Raw genomic sequence first — 18,257 nt, forward strand, 5'->3', positions numbered from 1 at the left:
AGCACCAGGTTTGGTATAACAGCAACGGAGGACCAGTGTGCAGCCCCAGAGCAGAGAAACGCGGCCTGGCAGCAAAGCGGCTCAGCAGTGTATGGACATGGAGTAAGCTGAGGGGGAGTGCTAGTAGCTGATTTCAAAAGACCCGAGGTGACAAGACAGGGCTCACTACGTTTGAACCACCTGTACTGCGGCAACAAGAAGTGCCTTAGTTATGACCGAGACGGCATCCAAAACAAACAAACCGAAGGCAAAACAGCCACCAATAGACATTTGTGCCAAATCAACCCAGGCTACAGGCGATACAATGACCCTGGAGCAAAGCACACTGTGATCAACACCTCCAACACAGGACGATCACCAAATCCTGGCAGCTATCGCAGAGCTGAAGTCATCCTGTGGATCTAAACTGGACACCGCCGTCGCGGGACTGAATACGGAGCTAGAATCCAAGATAGATGCCGTTAGCATGGACGTCAACCTCCTCAGGCAGGATGTTAGAGGGCTCTCTGAGCGCACAGGCGGGTTGGAGAAGGAGGTGGATGCAAACAGGACCACCTGTACGACTAACGCAAAGGAAGTCTATACATTGCAACGGTTCCATGTGTTAAAATCGCTGCAAAAATTGCTGTTTACACAATTGCAGCAAAAAGGTTGTGGTTTTGCCACTGCAATACATGTAAAGGATGCAGGGGACACCCCCAATACCCCCAGACCCATTATAACATTTAAGGGAAGCGGGGGACACCTCTGCAACCCCTGCTCCCTTTAAATGGTATAATGGGGAACACCTTTACCGGGTCAAATCACAGCTTTTTTGCCGCGATTCTTTTGTAAAGGCGACATTTTTGCAGCGATTTTATTACTGCATACAATTGCAACAAGTACATAACCTGGAGAACAGAGTGAAAGAAGAGGAAGGACGCGCACGCAGAAATAATATCTGCATTGTGGGATTGCCAGAGGGAGTCGAAAATCTGGACCCGGCAAATTACATAGAAAACATGCTGCTGCAGGAAATAGGTGCTGGTGACTGTGGAGAGGGCGCCCAGAGCCCAGACTAGGAAGCCGCCGCGAGGGCCCCTCCACGGCCAATCATCGCCAGGATATTGAATTATAAAGACAGGGAAAAAATCCTGGAGCACTTCCGGAAAGGAGGTACTGTATGCAGAGCGTCGGCAAACATCATGGCGTATCCGGACTACACTTTCGTGGTACAGAGGCAACGGCTGAGCTATGTGTTGGTGAAGAGAAGGCTGCGCGAGACCGGATTTAGATATATTTTGTTGTACCCCACAAAACAAAGTACTGCATAAGGACAAAGCACGTTTTTCCGACACCCCGGAGAAGGTAACTGCATGGTTGAAAGCGATGAACAGTCCAGCAGATGCGGATGACCAGGCAGACAGGAGAAGTGAGTGGGTGCTCCTGTGATGCGGGACCAGCAGAAGGTGAAGACGCTGATAGACTGTACTTTAAGAAGAACGCCTTGATCTAGAGACTCGCAGCCATATTACAAGATTAAAGTTAAAGCAGCTATGTTGAGAATTGACTTTGGGACTTGAATATAAAACTGTATATAACGACACTAAGGGTGAGGTTATGGTGGGACGATGAAGGAGGTAAACTGAGCAGTAAAATGTTAGCTTAATACGTCAGATACAGGTGCTGCAATAAACCAAGAGACACACTATCACCCCTCCTAGGTAGTTTAGAAGAGATACGGTTAGAACGGTATCCCCCCTGCTGTGCCCCGAGCATCGGTATACAGAGAAAGGGCTAAATGCGGGATAGCCTGTGATCCAAGGATGGAGCTGGGCGACAGTTGGGGTTGGATGGGAAGGGAGTTGGGGCGGGGGGTTAGAATAGTTCAAGTTGGGTGGTAGGAGGGGGTTAGGTGAGTTGAGGAGGCGAGGGCAGGGGGGAGGGGAGAGGGTGTTGGGGGAGTTGGGAAAGGAAGAGCCTACAACTACAAACCACTGTGTACGAAGAGGAGAAGAGGGACGGAGGTGGGTGGAGTAGGGTATGGATGAGATGGGAGACCTGAAGATCGGGACCTGGAATGTCAGGGGACTTAATAGTTATCTGAAACGAAACAAGGTCATGATGTACCTGAAGAGGCAGAAAATAGATATTGCCTTGCTACAGGGAACTCACTTGACCAGGAATAAACAGGAGGTGGTGGTGAGGAAGTGGAAAGGGACCACCATAGGAGCATCATATTCGGCATACGCCAGAGGGGTCATAACATGGATAGCACCACATGCCCCTTTTAAGTTATTACAGTCCACCATAGAGTCTGCACCCCGATGCCCGCGGGCGGTCGGCGCAATACAAATAAATAAAATAAAAGAGTCTGACGGGAGGATGGTGTTAATAAGACGGTTAGTAGAAAGTAAAGAGGTGAGCATCATTAACGCGTATACCCCGAATAAGGACGCCACTAGCTATTTCAAGAGCCTATACGGCAAGATTAGCCCGTATATTGAAGGGGCAGTTATATGGGGAGGGGACTTCAACTGCATACTGGACCCCAAGCTGGACAGATCGGATGGGAAGTTTGAGAGGTCTACCCCAGTAGCGAAGGTTGCGAGGGCCCTGTTGAGTGATTTCAGATTGGTGTATGTGTGGAGAATGCATCATCCTCAGAACAGGGAATATTATCATTATTCTGCCCAACAAAACGTACACAATCGATTAGATTACATATGTGTTGCCTCAGAGTTAATGGGAGAAATGACGAAGTCTGAATACAAAGCGTTGGTCCTCTCAGACCACGCACCGCTGATAGCAACGTGTCAATACTTACCTTCTAGAGCGAGAATTCCGACATTGAAACTCAGAGCCGAAGCACTGAAAGACGCAGTGTTTAAATAAAACCTGAGAAAAGAAATACAAGAGTTTTTTCGAACACAACATCTGCAGTGTAGATTTGTCTGGTACACTGTGGGAGGCATTCAAGGTGGTGGTGAGGGGGGCAGCAATATCTATATCTAAAGGCCTGCAAGGCGGGATAATTTGGGAATTGCACGATGCAGAGGAGAGATTGGAGACCATAATGCGGGAGGGTGGGCACTCCCTTGAGTGGGCTGAGACCATACGCCAACTACAACAAGGCTGCAGGAATCACTGGGATAGACTATGTAACCTAAACTATAAAAAATACATAGAAATGCAGCACACAGAGGGAGATAAGGCAGGCAGATTGTTAGCATAGCTATATAAGAGTGAGACCCCCAGACAAGCAATTAGAGAGGTAGAGGGGGAAGACGGACAGTTGTTGGAGACCCAAGAGGGTGTGAATGGATCAGCAATTGTACAAGGTTACTGAGTAAATTGATGCGATAGAATCTCTGACAGAAATTAATCTTCCAAAACTGGAGGCAGCTGAAAGGGAGAGTCCCCAATCAAGATAGAAGAATAAGAGGAAGTGATAAAATTACTACCTACTAATAAAGCCCCAGGGGCAGATGGACTTCCAAGTGAATTCTACAAGACATACAGGGCAGATCTGCTCCCACCGATGCTAGCAATGTTGAATGAATCGTTTGATAGAGGGACGCTGCCAGAGTCCCTCAGGGAGGCGATCATTATTCCGCTCTTGAAACCTAATAAACTGAGCACAGACTCCGGATCATACAGGCCACTGTCACTGCTGCTGGGCTGTTTGGACTGTGGGAAAGTTGGTGGGATATTTCCCTGGTCCGCTTTTTCTTTCTGTTCACAGTCTCCCGGTTTGGGAGTGAGCACTTGGTTTGTTGACAGGTCGGAATGTGTCAGGGTGACACTTGTAGACATGGGTTGGGAGCAGCTGGTGGGAGGGGGACGGTGGGGGGGCTTGCAAGTGGGCTGTGGGAAAGAGCAGTCTGGGGGGATTTGTCATGAAAATGGCTGATGGCTTAAGAATAATCACCTGGAACATCCTTCTATTAAAAGGCTGCGAGTACACGCGTACTTCATAATAATGGGGAAACAGGTGATGCTACTGCAGGAGACACACCTAACAGCTGATAGGCAGGCCATGATTGCTAGGAAATGGGGTGGGAAACTGGTCAGCTCTACATTCTCGGCGTACGCTAGGGGGGTACTTATATGGGTGGCACCCACAGTCCCCTGTCAATTGCAGTCTAAGGGAGATGATGAGGGTAGAATGGTTTAAGCACATGGGCTTTTGGAAGATAGAGAGTTATGTCTTGTGAATATGTATGCCCCTAACCACGATATCACAGCATTCTTCGGGTCTTTGTACACGCGACTGCCCACTTATAGGGGCACTATGTGGGTATGGGGAGGGGACTTTAACTGCACACTCCATCCTTCCTTGGACGGATCAGACGATAAATATCTTAAGCCAGCGCCGCTGGTTAAATCCCTGGGCTCCCTGCTGCAGCATTTGGAGTTGGCGGATATTTGGAGGGAAATGCACAGAGAGGCACAGGGTTATTCTCACTTTTTAGCTCCACATGTGCATTGACTACGTCTTCACTGGGAGGGAGACCTTAGGTGAGTTTGTGGCTAAAGATTATAAGGCCAGAGTCCTCTCTTATCACACCCCGCTGATCACAACATGGCGGGGAACCTCACCAAGACCTCCGATTCCCTCCTGGTGATTGAGGGTGGAGGCCCTGCTAGAAGAAGCCTTTAATGCCAGACCCATCCTGGAGAACAATAGTTACAAGTAAATTGTTCCTTCTCCAGCATGCGGTCTGCCATGGATTCACATGCTCATGAATAAAGAATACATAGCAGTACAACATTACACAACCACGGGAGGTGGCAAGGCTCAACAGAAGCAATTACTCTTACCTTGGAATAGGCTCACCTCAAGAGAACATGGTGCGTAGCACTGCTTGGCCGACTCTGGACTCCTCCCTGGAATCCAAGTTGATGTAGTAGAATCTTGTGAAGGTGTGCATGGACCTCCTTGTGGGGCACACCAGACAGCAACTCTGTCATCGAAGCGATCCCTCTGGTGGAGGGGACTCTCGGGCAGCAGTCGGTTCACCAACCGATGATAAGTGTGTGATGCAGCCGGAGAGCCACCTTGAGATGGACGCCTTGGACAAGCCCTTCACATGGTTCACAGGACCAAAGTTCACGAACAGTTGAGACATCTTCTGAAAACTCTTCGTGCATTCCACGTAGAACTTTAGAGAATGAGCAACGTCTGTTAGGAAAGATTTCCATTTATGGGTAATTTTCCCTCCAGTTGTGAACCCCCCAACGTTCTGATGTTGTCTGACCATCCTAGCCTGATTACCAGTGGAGCCCAGCCTTCTGCTGTACTCCACTGGGCTTATGCTCATTTTGTTATGGGGAAACTGACATGGCCTTCAGACTGTCAGTACTGGAAGACTTTGTTTCCCTTAGTCTTTCACTTTGTTTCTATTTCTTAGTAACATGTTATCAGTGCACAATGTACATTACAATACAGTGCGCTGGGGTCCCTTTTTCTTTTTTAAGGCTCTAGACACCCTCGAAGGATTTTTTGTGAATGTATAAGTGTGCCCAGGACAGAGCTGGTGGCAGCAGTTACTTTTAAAGCATTTTTGACTCTTTTCTATTGTCCAAACCGCATTTACCGCGTTTGGCCCAGGACAGTAGCCAGTGCCCAAAATGGCCATGCCACAAGGTCCTTTGTTCTGTCCTTTGGCCATCTTGTCCCTTTGCCTTCCTCAGGTCGAGATAACCTGGGAAATACCTTGTGTGGTCATGCAGACCCCTGCGTAAACTGAAGCTTTCATAGGCTTCTGCATGCATTGTGTGTGTGAGCCCAGGATGTGGGCTGCAGCTGTCTAGTTCCAATACACATCCTCAGGGCCAGGATGTCTGTGTACTGGGATAACTGGGACCACCGTGGTCCGTGATTGGTCCACATCTGGGATGGCTGAATGCGAGCAGATCTCTTATTGGTTTCTCTTCGTTTTGGTGCGAAGGAGATTTTGGATAAGAGAAGGCACCTTACACCCATTCCAGGCCGATCTTCTGAGTTCACACCGAACTTAGTAAAGGAGCCAAGTAGCCTGAACTGCTGAAGCAGATCCGTTTAACCCCTGGTGACCCGCTGGAAGGTTTGGCGCCGTGACCCTGCTGTTGTCCCACCGGAGCCCCCGTTTCGCATCGATCACAGAAGGCATGCAAGGGCGCTTCAACCCATTGAAGTAGTGGGACTAATTACTCTCGCCACCTCCTGCTTAACCTGTAAACGAGCCTGCTCGGAAGTGTTCCTGGACCACCCAGTGAACTGACCAGCTGGTACAGGACCTTTGCCCTGGAACGGCCATCATCTTGAGTTTCGATTTGAGCCTTTGGAGACTAAGCTCTGGGTAGAAGGCACTCTCCCGCCGAGTTTCATACACCTAGCATTCCTAGGTCTGGAATTAGGAGAGTCAGCCTGAACTCAAGCATACACGTTCACTGTTTCACCCTGCTGTGCTGATGAACTTCGTGGGTACCTTGCTGCTGTGCCCCCCTGTGCCCTAAGATGTGCTGAAGTGGAACTGGCCTGATCCCTTCACCAGGAGCGGAGAAATCTCCACTGTCCCGCCACAGACTGAGGTCCTGGAACGCAGCCCTGAAAGCAGCAGAGCCGTGCAACTGCAGGATTTGAACCTGCAAACAAACTGGACTTGACTGGTGAAGTTTGGTCCAGAGTGCGCCGAGGGTCGGTAAGTACTTGCATCCCTTACCGGTGGCCCCTGGCACATCAATAGACTTTTACGCACTAGTGTCGCCTGAGGGCCCCTATCCATTGTTTAGGTAGCCTGTGCTACCAAGCTATTCCCGATCCTTGGAAATCGCTCTTTCCTCTGGCGGCGACCCCCCTTGAATAGTGGGAACTTATTCTTCATCACCTCACCCACTTTCCTGAGCAGTACAGCCCCCTGAAGACCTGCTTTGATTTTAACCGCACTGCTCCGGCACTGAATGTACTTTGAGCGCAAGGCTACACACTTCTTAGGGACTGGACAGCCTATTAGTTAGGGTTTGAATTGTTGAAGAACTGCCTAAAGTACATTCACACCATGTCCCCTTTCTGTTGCAGGTTGTGGATCTCTACTTGTGTAATATTCCTGTAGGCCAATAGTTACTGTATTTTGTATATGTTTCCTAGTTCGTGTTTTGTTAATATTGCTGAAGATTTACTTTGTCTTTGGGTTAAAAGGCCTTTAATAAATCTATATGTATTTTTGATTTAAACACCTGACAGAGTAATTTGTGTTGTCGTTTACTGTGTGTGCTCATTGTGGGCTTACATTCACCCTCACCCCTCCCGAGACCTAGTGTTGATCGCCGCCAATGCTACCTTGATTGGTCTGGCTTGTCCAAAAGGTTACCCTGTTCCTAGAAACTAGGCTGGCCTTCTGAACCTCTTCCCACCTGGTCAGAGTTCAGAAATCCATCTTAACAACGTCTGTCCAGCGAGTGCAAGGCCCTTTCAGCCGGTGACAAAGGCTTCGGAAAAAACACAGGTAACAAAGGTTTGTTGAGGTGGAATTCCGACAGAACCTTCGGCATGAAGGAGCATGCGTCCGTAGCACCACTATCGATTGGTGGAAAGTCAGATATGGCTGTTTGCAGGATAGGACCTGGATCTCGCCCATACTCCCGGCAGAGGTGCTGGCCACAAGGAAAGCCGTTTTCCACGATAGGAACTTAAGAGGGGCCTGATGAATAGGCTCGAAGGGGGCTCCCATGAACCTTGTCAGCACCACGTTGAGATCCCACGCCGGGGCAGGGGCCTTCACCAGCAGCAAAGATCGAAAGAGTCCTTTGAGGAACTCCTTACGAGACGGTGGGACCAAAGTGAAGATCTTCCTGGGGACCTGGTGTAACAGGAGATAGCCACCAGATGCACCTTGATAGAGGCGTGCACCAGCCCCGCCTTGGCCAAGAACAAGAAGTATGGAACAATCTGCAGGGCTGTGACCCTCAGAGGGGTGATCTTCTGCGACTGACACCACGTAGCAAAACGCTTCCACTTGTGACTGTAGCACTTCGTCGACAACGCTCTGGCCTTGGCAAGGACCTCCCTGCAGTCTGCTGGTAACTTGTATCCTCCAAACTGTAGGGCTACAGGAGCCAAGCCCTCAGGTTCAGCGTTCCTGGGTCATGATGCAGGATTGCGCCTCCTTCCCTGGTGAGCAGATCCGCGACCACCGGCAGCTTGACCAGAGACGACGCTGACAGGCTTAGAAGGTCTGGGTACCAAATCGGCCTCGGCCAAGCCGGGGCGATGAGTATTATCCTGCATCTACACTGTTTGAGTTGATTGATGACTGGCAGCAGGAGAGGCAACGTAGGGAATGCGTACAGAAACAGGCCGTTACGCGGGAAGGAGAACGCGTCCCCCATGCTCCCTGGCTGGTGGAACCTACTGGCAAATTTCTGTCATTTGGAGTTTTCCACTGTCGCAAACAGAACGATCTGGGTCCTGTCCCACTTAATAAAGATGCGGCCCACCTGGTCCTGCTAAGGTTCCCCCTCATGGCAGGAGCGCAACTCCCTGCTGAGGGAGTCTGCGATGGTGGTCTTGACTCCCGCCAGGTGAAAGGGGATGAGGAACATCTCTTGTTCAACAGCCCAGTGCCACAATTTCTGCGCCTCTTTGGAGAGCGTTGGGGATAGAGTGCCCCCCTGCTTCCTGATGTAGAACATTGTGGTGGTGTTATCTGTGAAGATCCTCACCCCCTTGCCCTTCAGAGACGGAAGGAATGAATTGAGGGCCCAGAACACTGCCTGTAGTTCCAGGATATTGATGTGGAGATCTTTCTCCTCCGGCAGCCACAGGCCTCTGGCATGCAGACGTCCGGTGTGGACTGCCAATCCCTCCAGGGAAGCGTCCGTGGCGACCGTCTCCTGGTATGGGGGGGTTTGAAACCCTGTACCCCGAGCGATGTTAGAGTATACGCCCAACTACCTTATCGCCCAATGGACTCCACGGCGAGAGGGATCTTGTCCGCGAAGCTTCCAGACACTTGTATCCAGTGTGCGTCCAGGAACTCCTGAAGAGGTTGCATCCGTAACCTGCAGTACCGGATAAGGTAGATGCAAGACGACATCATGCCGATCAGCGACTCGATGGTCCGAATCGTGGCAGTCTTCAGTGACAACAGCCATTGCACCTTCCCCAGCATGGCCTCTACCATCTCCTCCGAGTGCGACGATAGGCAGGAGACCGTGTTGAGCCAGGCTCCTAGGTACAGAGCGTACTGTGATAGTGTCAAGCAGGACTTTGGATAATTGATGGAGAACCACAGGTCTGTCAGCAGCTGGACAGTCGTCTGTGTGTTCGACGGCTACCTCTCGTGAATTGGCCCGGATGAGCCAGTCATCAAGGTACAAGTACACATGTATCTGTAGCGCTTAACTTGTGCCTGGTCTCTGCGGGAGCGTCTGGAACCTCGGGGTGACTGATGCTGTGTGGCCCGTAGGATGTGGCTGCTAGGGCTTCTCCTAAATGGAGGGTACAGGTAAGGTGCAGGTAGTATTCAAGGATGCCTAGTATGGGTGCCCCAAGATCCCCCTCAATTCCCTTGGTATATCCCCTATGAGCGCTGGCCTCACCTGTGTGTGATTATTGCTGGGCTCTCCGTCCTGCTGTCAGTTGCAGGGGCGCTATCTTTGGGATGCACTGCCAGTTACATCACTAATTTCGTGGCCCAGACCAGCTGTAACCTGTTTGTGCTGTGTATGAGTCCAAAAAGGCTTTTCCTTAAGGTCTGACCAATGTCCTTATAGCTGGGTTGCGTCCTTATGCTGGGTTGCACAGTTCCTTGAGTGTCAGGCAACAAGTTCTGCTCCCCTGTAATCTCTTTGGTAGGCTAACACAGCGACTTGCTGTGTGAGGTGAGACGCCTGTCTCTGGAGTTCTACCTGACAATGTAGCAGCGTGTGAGAGGAGCCGCATGTTGGTATGGATCCAGCTGACAATGCAGCAACACGGCGTGCCTTTCCAAAGGTAAGTATAAGAGGGAAATATCAGCTGTGTATGGTCTGCATGCGTTCAGTGCTTCCCTGTGTCCGTGTTTATAAAACTGTTGTTGTCTCTTCTGCAGGTGCTGGCTGCGGGATGAACACCAGAGTGCAGCAGTGTCAGCGAGGATTCACGTGCTGTCAATTCAAGTAAGCAGGTTAAAGCCACTGCGGTTTGCATTTCTTTAATGTTGTTTTCCTTCCCTTGCAGGTCGCTGAAGTCGCCTGGTAAGCGTCAAGCTGCCTGTGCAGACTAACGCCAAGTAGAGCCAACCACTCCCATCAGCTAGACGTGACTTTCCTGATGGTTTCCCTGGCCTGGTGGTTGACCATCTTGGTGGAACTAGGAAGTTCCTTACTGTCTAGCCTCCAAAGTGTACTAAGTGGCAAGTGCGCCATAGTTGGGTCCAACTGGCCCTTACACAAGCGTTGGGGGTGCCCTTTGTGTGCAATTGAGGGGGTAAGTTAACCTTTGAAGGTGGGGAGGTGTGCAATTGCAGGATAGTTTTGAGAGTGGTCATGACCGTATCCCTTGTAGATGGGCCGGCACTGGTGCCAGGCACTTCATGAACACCCTGGAGCTGATTTTAAGAGGAGGGCCTTGGACTGCTAGTGCCGTCCCTGTACCATGAAGCGCAGGAACTTTTGGTGCTTCCTGTGAATGGGGGATGTGGAAGTAGGTGTCCTCTAGGTCCAGCGACGTCAAAAAGTTTCCTTCCTCCAGTTGGCAGAGCACGTGCTGTAACATGACCATCCTGATTTTTTGGGACTTGAGGTACTTGTTGAGATGCTGCAGGTCTAGAATGGGCCTCTAGCCCCCAGTCTAGTTCACTAAGAAGTACTGGAATAGAATCCGGAGCCCCGGAGTCATCTTGGAACTAGCTCTATTGTCCCTTTTTGTAGCATGGCCAGTACTTCCTGCAGGAGTGGAGGGATGTGTTGCTCCTGCTGGGCCACCAGAGGGATCCGCTGACACTTGTGCTGAAACTCCAGGGTATGATTGTGGGCGAGATCTTTCAGCACCCATCTGTCAGTGGAGATCTTCTCCCACTCACTGACGAATTCAGTCAGCTGGCCTCCCACCGCGGTGCATGGGTGGGGGCTCGATGACCGGGCTGGTTCGGTCCTGCTTCAGCACCTGCGTTCTGCCTTGGGGGTGATGACAGCATGGACCACCTCCATCGACGGCCTTGGGGTGGTCTTGGTAGGTCACCTGGGTCGTGGACTGGGAGGGCTGACGGTATGATGAGGAAAAACCTTTTGTCGACCTGCCTGACTTTCCTCCGGAGGCGTGAAAGGAAGAGCAGTGTCACTGTAGAGTGCCCAGGGCACAAGCCGTCTCTGTATCCGTCTTGGTGACCTGCAAGGACTTGTGACTGCCTTCCCAAAGAGGTTATCCCTGTCGAAAGGCATTTCCAGTACCTGTCATGGCCACAGGCCCCAGAACACAAAAACCACACCATCTAGTGATGGTGCAATGGGTCACTTCACTCACTTATATCCCTTTGGGACCTAAAAACACAGGGGCCCTGGCTGGACTCAGTCCTGGCGCCTTTGGCACCAGAATTATATAGAGATGTGAGCAGGAACACTTTATTTCAGTGCAGGAGTGCTTTTATTTTACAAGAACTTTCCAGGAGCTGAAAGCCTTTATTCCAGAGAACACCCTCATGTGCTGACTCATTGGGTGTGGCTCCCTAGGACTGGTCTTCATGTGCTGACTCATCAGGTGTGGCAGGAGTGGCAGGCAGGCTGAACCTGGTGGGCGTGGCTTCAGAAGCTCAGCTATATAAGCTGTTCCATCCTTAAGGCCGGTGCATCGCGTTACTGTGCACTCACGTGCAACGTGACACTCAGCGCCGCTTGGACCAGTTTACTTACCTTTGAAACCAGGCATGCTCCTGCATACTCACCTCCAGGAAACCGGTGCTTCATCGCTTCATCTGCAGACTCATCTCCTGACATCCAGTGAGGTTGATCCCGACACCGCAGCACCGCATTCCGCATCCACGAACTCAGACCCTTTGAAGAAGAAGAAAGACAAGGTTAGAACATCCGTCCTAGGGCCGCGCCGCATTTGAACCCCGCGCACTCACTAGTTAACGACTTACCAGCTACTGTACCAATGCAGCTTTGTTCCTCATTCCCTCCGGCTGTCACCTCAAGCTCCGCAGCTTCTGCTGGGCCGGCATCATCACCTGCAAGGGAAGAAAGCAAAAGAGCAAACATCAAAAGTGGCACGGACAGCAATACAAGACAATGAACTTTACAATACAACAAAAACAGATGAGGAAAGACAAAGGCAAAAAGGAACACTTACCTGAGTATAGTGGCTTAGTCACAGCTGGGCAGGACTACCACATGCAAGGGACCAGTGAAGGAACTCGGTCTAGATCATACAAGCACCCTTGCCAGAAGCAGCAGGACAGAGTGCTCGCCAAAACGAATCAACAGGTGAGCTTTCCAGGGACAGAGCATCCCAAGGTTTGGGAGAAGGGGATCAGGCGCACAAGCTGGCATACTCAACCCCCATATTTTTCACGCAGGAGCAGTCCAGAGCAGCATCACCTATTAGCACCAGTCACCACATAAGAGCAGAGGGTGAAGTTGGAGCCAAGCGACCTCACCCCCGGGAGGGCTGCAACCGTGCCCCAATGCCTCTGCAGAGACCAGGTGAGCGTAACAGAACGTGAACCCTCTTCGAATCTCTGCCTGGGCGTTATGGAAATTTTTGAAACTGACCAGTTGGCCCGGTTACTGGTAAAGTTACTGGCTGAAGTTCATGCCTCAAGACAGGAGCGGACAGATGAACTAGCAAGGCAAATGCTCCAGGCACAGGCAGGCCAGGTCCCACTGGCACAGTATGCCCCTCCTGCCGCGCCTCCACAGCCCACGCCAGTACAGGGGGTTCTTCCAGGGGGGGGTTCCCCAGGCCCCACCAAAATGCTTCACAGGAGATCTGAATAACACTGCTATCTTTCTAAATCAATGTCGCCTACATTTCTTGTGCAGACCTGCGGCATTCCACAATGATCAAGCGAGAGTGGCATTTGTACTCTCATATTTGGGAGGTAGTGCAGCGGACTGGTCAACACCCTTGGTAAGCTAGGATGATGCTTTGCTTCGAGACTTCGGAGGTTTCCAGTGTGAAATGGAGAAACTATTTGCACGGCATACTCGAGGGCGGGCTCTGGACAATTAACTGTTTGTTCATTTGTTTATTTATTTATTTGATAATGCGCACCAAGCCCTTGGGCAGCTGGGCGCAGCAGTACAAGAAGTCTCGAAGCTTAGTTACAGTGCCTGTCACAGGCTGGTATACACATGTGAATACAATGCAAAATACAGTAAATAGTACAGTACAGACAATTGCCAATCAGGAAGCATGGATGGAATAACTGATCAGATGCATGACATGGATCAGGCTAACATTGCATATATATAGGGAGCACCTGTAGCTATGGACAAACAGGTTCAGTGTGTGAGTTGCAATGGTGATGTTAAGTGCAGTAGTAGTCGGGGTAGTGTCAAGAGGGAAGAGTGGCAGTGGGGGGAGAGGAGGTTATGGGTCGTTAGTGTGAAGCCATTTGAGAGCAATGCTTCTTGTTCTGGCGTAGGGTAGTGGGCGTCTAAGGTCAATTGGGAGTGTGTTCCAAGATTGCGCAGCTTTGTCTGGGAAGCGGGTTCCTCCAGCCATGGTCAGTTTACATCTAGGGATTTCAAGCATAAATGTGTTAGCAGATCTCGTAGGTCAGGTTGTGGATCTCCTGGTGATTTCTTCCGATAGGTAAGGAGGTGCTAGATTATTTAGGCATTTGGAAGTGATAGAGATGGTCTTGAGGAGGATTCTATCCTTTATTTTTAGCCAATGGACCTCTGTCCGGAATTTAGAGATATGTTCTCCAAGTGGGATGTTCAGTGCTGCTCTTAAGGCGTTATTTTGCAATCTTTGAAGTTTGTCAGTGACATACTTGTTGGCTCCTGAGAACAAGGTGTTGCAATAGTCTATTCTAGACATAAGAGCATTGGCCAGGGTGACACAGCTGGCACTGGAGAGGAATGGTCTGGCAGCTCGGATTAATTTACAGGCGTAGGCTGTTGTGGAGTAGAGGGAGTGACTTGCTTCTCAAGGGTGAGAGAGGAGTCCAGATAGAATCCTAGAGTTTTTACCTCAGGCATAACCTTAATGATATTGTTGTCAATGTTAAAGGATGTGTAGTTGGGGGTTCGTTTTTTTAGGTTAGAGACAGATCCGAGGAGCAGGATCTCAGCTTTATCGTCGTTCGGGCAGAGGCCATGGGTCGCCATCCATGCCTGAATGAGGAAGTATATCTTGTTCACCAAGGCCAGGTCCACTTCATAGTTGCCCGAAAGGGGTGTGAGGATCTGGGTGCCATCTGCATAATTAGTGTAGGTGACGCCCAGTCTGTCCAACTTGTCAAACAGTGTCTTGGTGAAAATGTTATACATGGTGGGTGAGACACAGGATCCCTGTGGGACTCTGCATGTTATTTGAATGGGATCAGCGCAGGTGGAGGAAGAGAAAACTCTCATAGTCCGGTTGGCTAGAAAGTATTGGACCCAGGCTATAGCTTCCCCTGTGAAGTTGGCAGCGAGCCTAAGGTGGTTGCATAAAACTGTGTGATCCGCCAAGTCAAAGGCTGTTGACAAGCCCAGTAAGAGTAGCAAACTGTTTTTCCACTATCCTTTAACTCCTCGTTGTCTTAAGGTCTAGCAAGGCTGTTTCAGTGCCATGGAGGGGGCGGAAACCCGATTGCCGAGAGCCTAGCAGATGGTTAGCTTCCAATTAGTCTTGAATTTGTAAGTAGGCTACTCTGTCAATAATTTTGAGTAGGAAAGGCACTGGTGGTGGTAGGCCTGTAATTAGTGGGATAGATGGATCAAGATCGATCAAGGGTTTGTTTATTGAGTAAGGGGAGGACCCAAGATTATTTCAAATTAGTCGGTACTGTGTTTGATTTAAAGGACGAGTTTATGACCTTTGAGATAAACGTGGCTAAGTCCCTAGCTGCATCCTTGATTATTTGCGCTGGGCAACTGTCGCCCTTGCAGTTGGAGGGTTTCAGGGAGAGAATGACCTTTTCAGTATCAATGATTGAGATGGTTTTGAAGCTGAAGGGCGGGGTAGTGTTAGTCTCAGTGGGGAATGGTGTTTGTTGATCAGAGAGGGGCAGAGAGTCCTTTTTTTTGGTTATTTTAAGTTAGAGGGTAGAGATTTTATTCGATAGGGTGTTTTGTATGTTAGTACACCATATCTTGTCCTTGGGGACAGTGTCTACTGGTTGAAGGGGGGATTCCATTTCCCAGAGGATGGAAAAGAGTTCCTTAGTGTTTGATTTGGCTTTTGTGATTCTGTCGTCAAATAGATTTTTTTTTGTGTTGATGATTTCTTTCTTATAGAGTTTGGATAGTTGGGCTAATTTAACTTTATTGTTGTCGGTAGGCGAGTTGTGCCACATAGCTTGAAGCTTTCTTTTCTGCTTTCTTAGATCCTTGAGTTGGGGTGTGAACCAGGCATTCAGGTGCGCTTCTTGCTTGCTTTTGCGCAGTTTGGTTGGTGCAATGGTGTCTAGTGCAGTGGTCATAGCTTTGTTTAAGGTGTCCACTAAGGTGTCTGGGTCGGTGTTATTCTCCAGACCAGTAATAGCGGGAAGGAGGAGAGGGATGAGTTTTTCGGCAGTAATTTCTTTTTTGCTTCTAGTAGGGAGAGGGGGTGTCATACTGATGGATTTGGGGCTGAGGAGATCAAGTGTAGCGGTTAAGTTTATTAAGTAGTGGTCCGTCCAGGGTTGTGGAACGATGTCGGTAATGGCAATGTTGCCGTTGAGTTCGGATACCCAATCTAGGGTTCTAAGTTTGATGTGTGTAGGTGAGAGGACTTTTTGGGTAAGCCCATGGTCATTAAGTAGGGCTGCTATAGAGTGGACATGTGTGTTGTCTGGATCGTTGAAGCCAATGTTGAAATCGCCCATCAGCAAGGTTTGGGAGTGGTTTTGAGTATTATTCGCTATGAGACTAGTAAGGTCGTCTTCAAAAGTTCCTATAAAGGCCTATAAATCAAATAGATGGTCAGCTTGCAGTTATTGGATAATGACATCTTAGCTGTGAGTATTTCACAGGATGCACAGGGAGGCGAGGTGGTAAGCGTAATGGGCAAGGTAGTTATGGAAATGATGGCTAGGCCACCGCCTTTGGCCTTGGGTCTATCTGCTCTGAGGATCTGGTAACTGTTAGGTACAGCTAACATCAGGGCAGGTCCTGCTGCCTCGTGGAGCCAAGTCTCTGTTATGGTAAGCAGGTCCAGACTACTGTTGCTTAGAATGTCTGCAATTTCAGTTGCGCGGGCTACCATGGATCTGGCGTTGATGAGCGACCCAGTTAATGTTAGGGTACTCTTAGGATTAGGAATATGTGAGGGTTTGATTGTGTGTTTATTTTGGCTCGGGTACTAATTTGTGTAAGAGTGGGTAGGCACAGAATTTGGGGTGTCTGTTTTGGTTGCTTCTATTTGCTTAGCCAGGTAGTCATGGGTAGAGAGGAGTCCAGTGGTCTTGTTTACGTTATTTCTTTTAGGTTCATAGATGCAAGGTAGTCTTGCCCCAAGTCTCATGTTTCTGTCTGTGGGTGGGCTGATGCTATAGGTAACAGAGGCCATGATTGTGAGGAGACCAATTGTGAATAGGAAGGTCTGGGTATTTAAGTTTCTATTCATGGTAGGCAGGGTAGTTATAAGTAGTGATTGCTTTGCTAACGCTATCATCGACAGTGGTGTTCACCTAGAGTCAAGTGTCTCAGTGCATGCTAGAAAATGCAGTGTGCAGGTGGCTAGCTTCGGCAGTAGGAGTTCATCTAGGTTAAGAAATCAGAGTAAAGGCTAAAAAAAGCAATGTGCAAGCAGGTGGGTGCAATTTCAACAGTGGGGGTACACCTAGGTTAATAAATCACAGTAAAGGCTAAAAAACGCAATGTGCAAACAGGTGGGTGCAATTTCAACACTGGGGTTCACCTAGGTTCAAAAATCACAGTATAGGCTAAAAAACGCAATGTGTAAGCAGGTAGGCGCAATTTCAACAGTGGGGGTTCACTTAGGTTCAAGAAATATAATCACCATATAAATTGGTTACAGTAAGTATAATATCAAGAGTATGGTTACTTTATGGTGTACTTAGGTTCAGTTTCCATGGTATAGACTATGGAGCTAAATATAGGCAGCTATATATATGGGTAATGTGGTTTGTGACATATCAAAACATTAGGGCAAGTTAAAGGCAGATGCAGTAAGTCAAAAGTTTGTCTTAAGACATAGTGCGTACATAAAGCAGGTTCAGATCAATCATGGAAAGGAGAGAAGGCAGTATATTTTTAGGGAATAACTAAAAACATTTGGCATAACGTCTATACAGTGTCAGCGTTAAGTGTTTGCGCGGGCTGGGCTCTTAGGTTTAACTCGGTTTGGCACGGGACACGTATTAGTAGCGTGCATGGCACTGAAATAAGTTAATGCATGGGGAGCTGTTAACAGCAGGTGCAAAGGCATGTTACCTGTGTTTATAAACAGTTAGATGTGCTAGTGGGGCGAGTTCGAACACAAAGCTGTCTATTGTTACCTTGGATAGGTATGATGGTGTCTGGATGCATCCGGCCAGGGGTTATGGCTAACAGCGTGGACGGCTTAGGACAGGCCCAGGAAAGGCGCCTTTAGTGGGTGCCTTCGGTGGTGGTGCCGGCTTACGCCTGCCGGTCCACCCTATTGGCTCTTGAAGGCGCTGGCAGCTGATTGGGTCACAGCGGTCCCTGCCTTATCACTACGGCAGGGTAATCAAGACCTACTAACATATACCGCTTCCGAGAAGGCTTACTTGCAGGTTTTGTTGAAGGTGCCGAGAATAGTTGGTCCCACTATTCTAATGGGTCGAAGCGTCTTCGAGAGCATCTAGGGTCTTTTTAAAATGACTATGAGACCCAAGTGCCCTGTACTATAAAAGGTACTTTGTGCACTTGTTACATGTTGCAGCAAAGTTGCAACATTGGAAAAGGACTAAGGGAAACAAAGTCTCCCAGTACTGACTGTCTTAATGGCATGTCAGTTGCCCCATAAAAAGTGAGCGAAAGTCCAGAGGAGTGCAGCTGAAGGCTGTGCTTCTCTGGCAAAGTCAGACTAAGGTGTGTAAACAGCAGCAAAATGTATGGGGTGTACAACTGGAGGGAAAATTACATCTAAAATGAAATCTTTCCTAACACGCAGCGTTGAGAGGGCTGGTACC

This window comes from Ambystoma mexicanum, chromosome 1q (genome assembly GCF_040938575.1).
Source record: "Ambystoma mexicanum isolate Mex_15411 chromosome 1q, UKY_AmexF1_1, whole genome shotgun sequence".
Taxonomy (NCBI): domain Eukaryota; kingdom Metazoa; phylum Chordata; class Amphibia; order Caudata; family Ambystomatidae; genus Ambystoma; species Ambystoma mexicanum.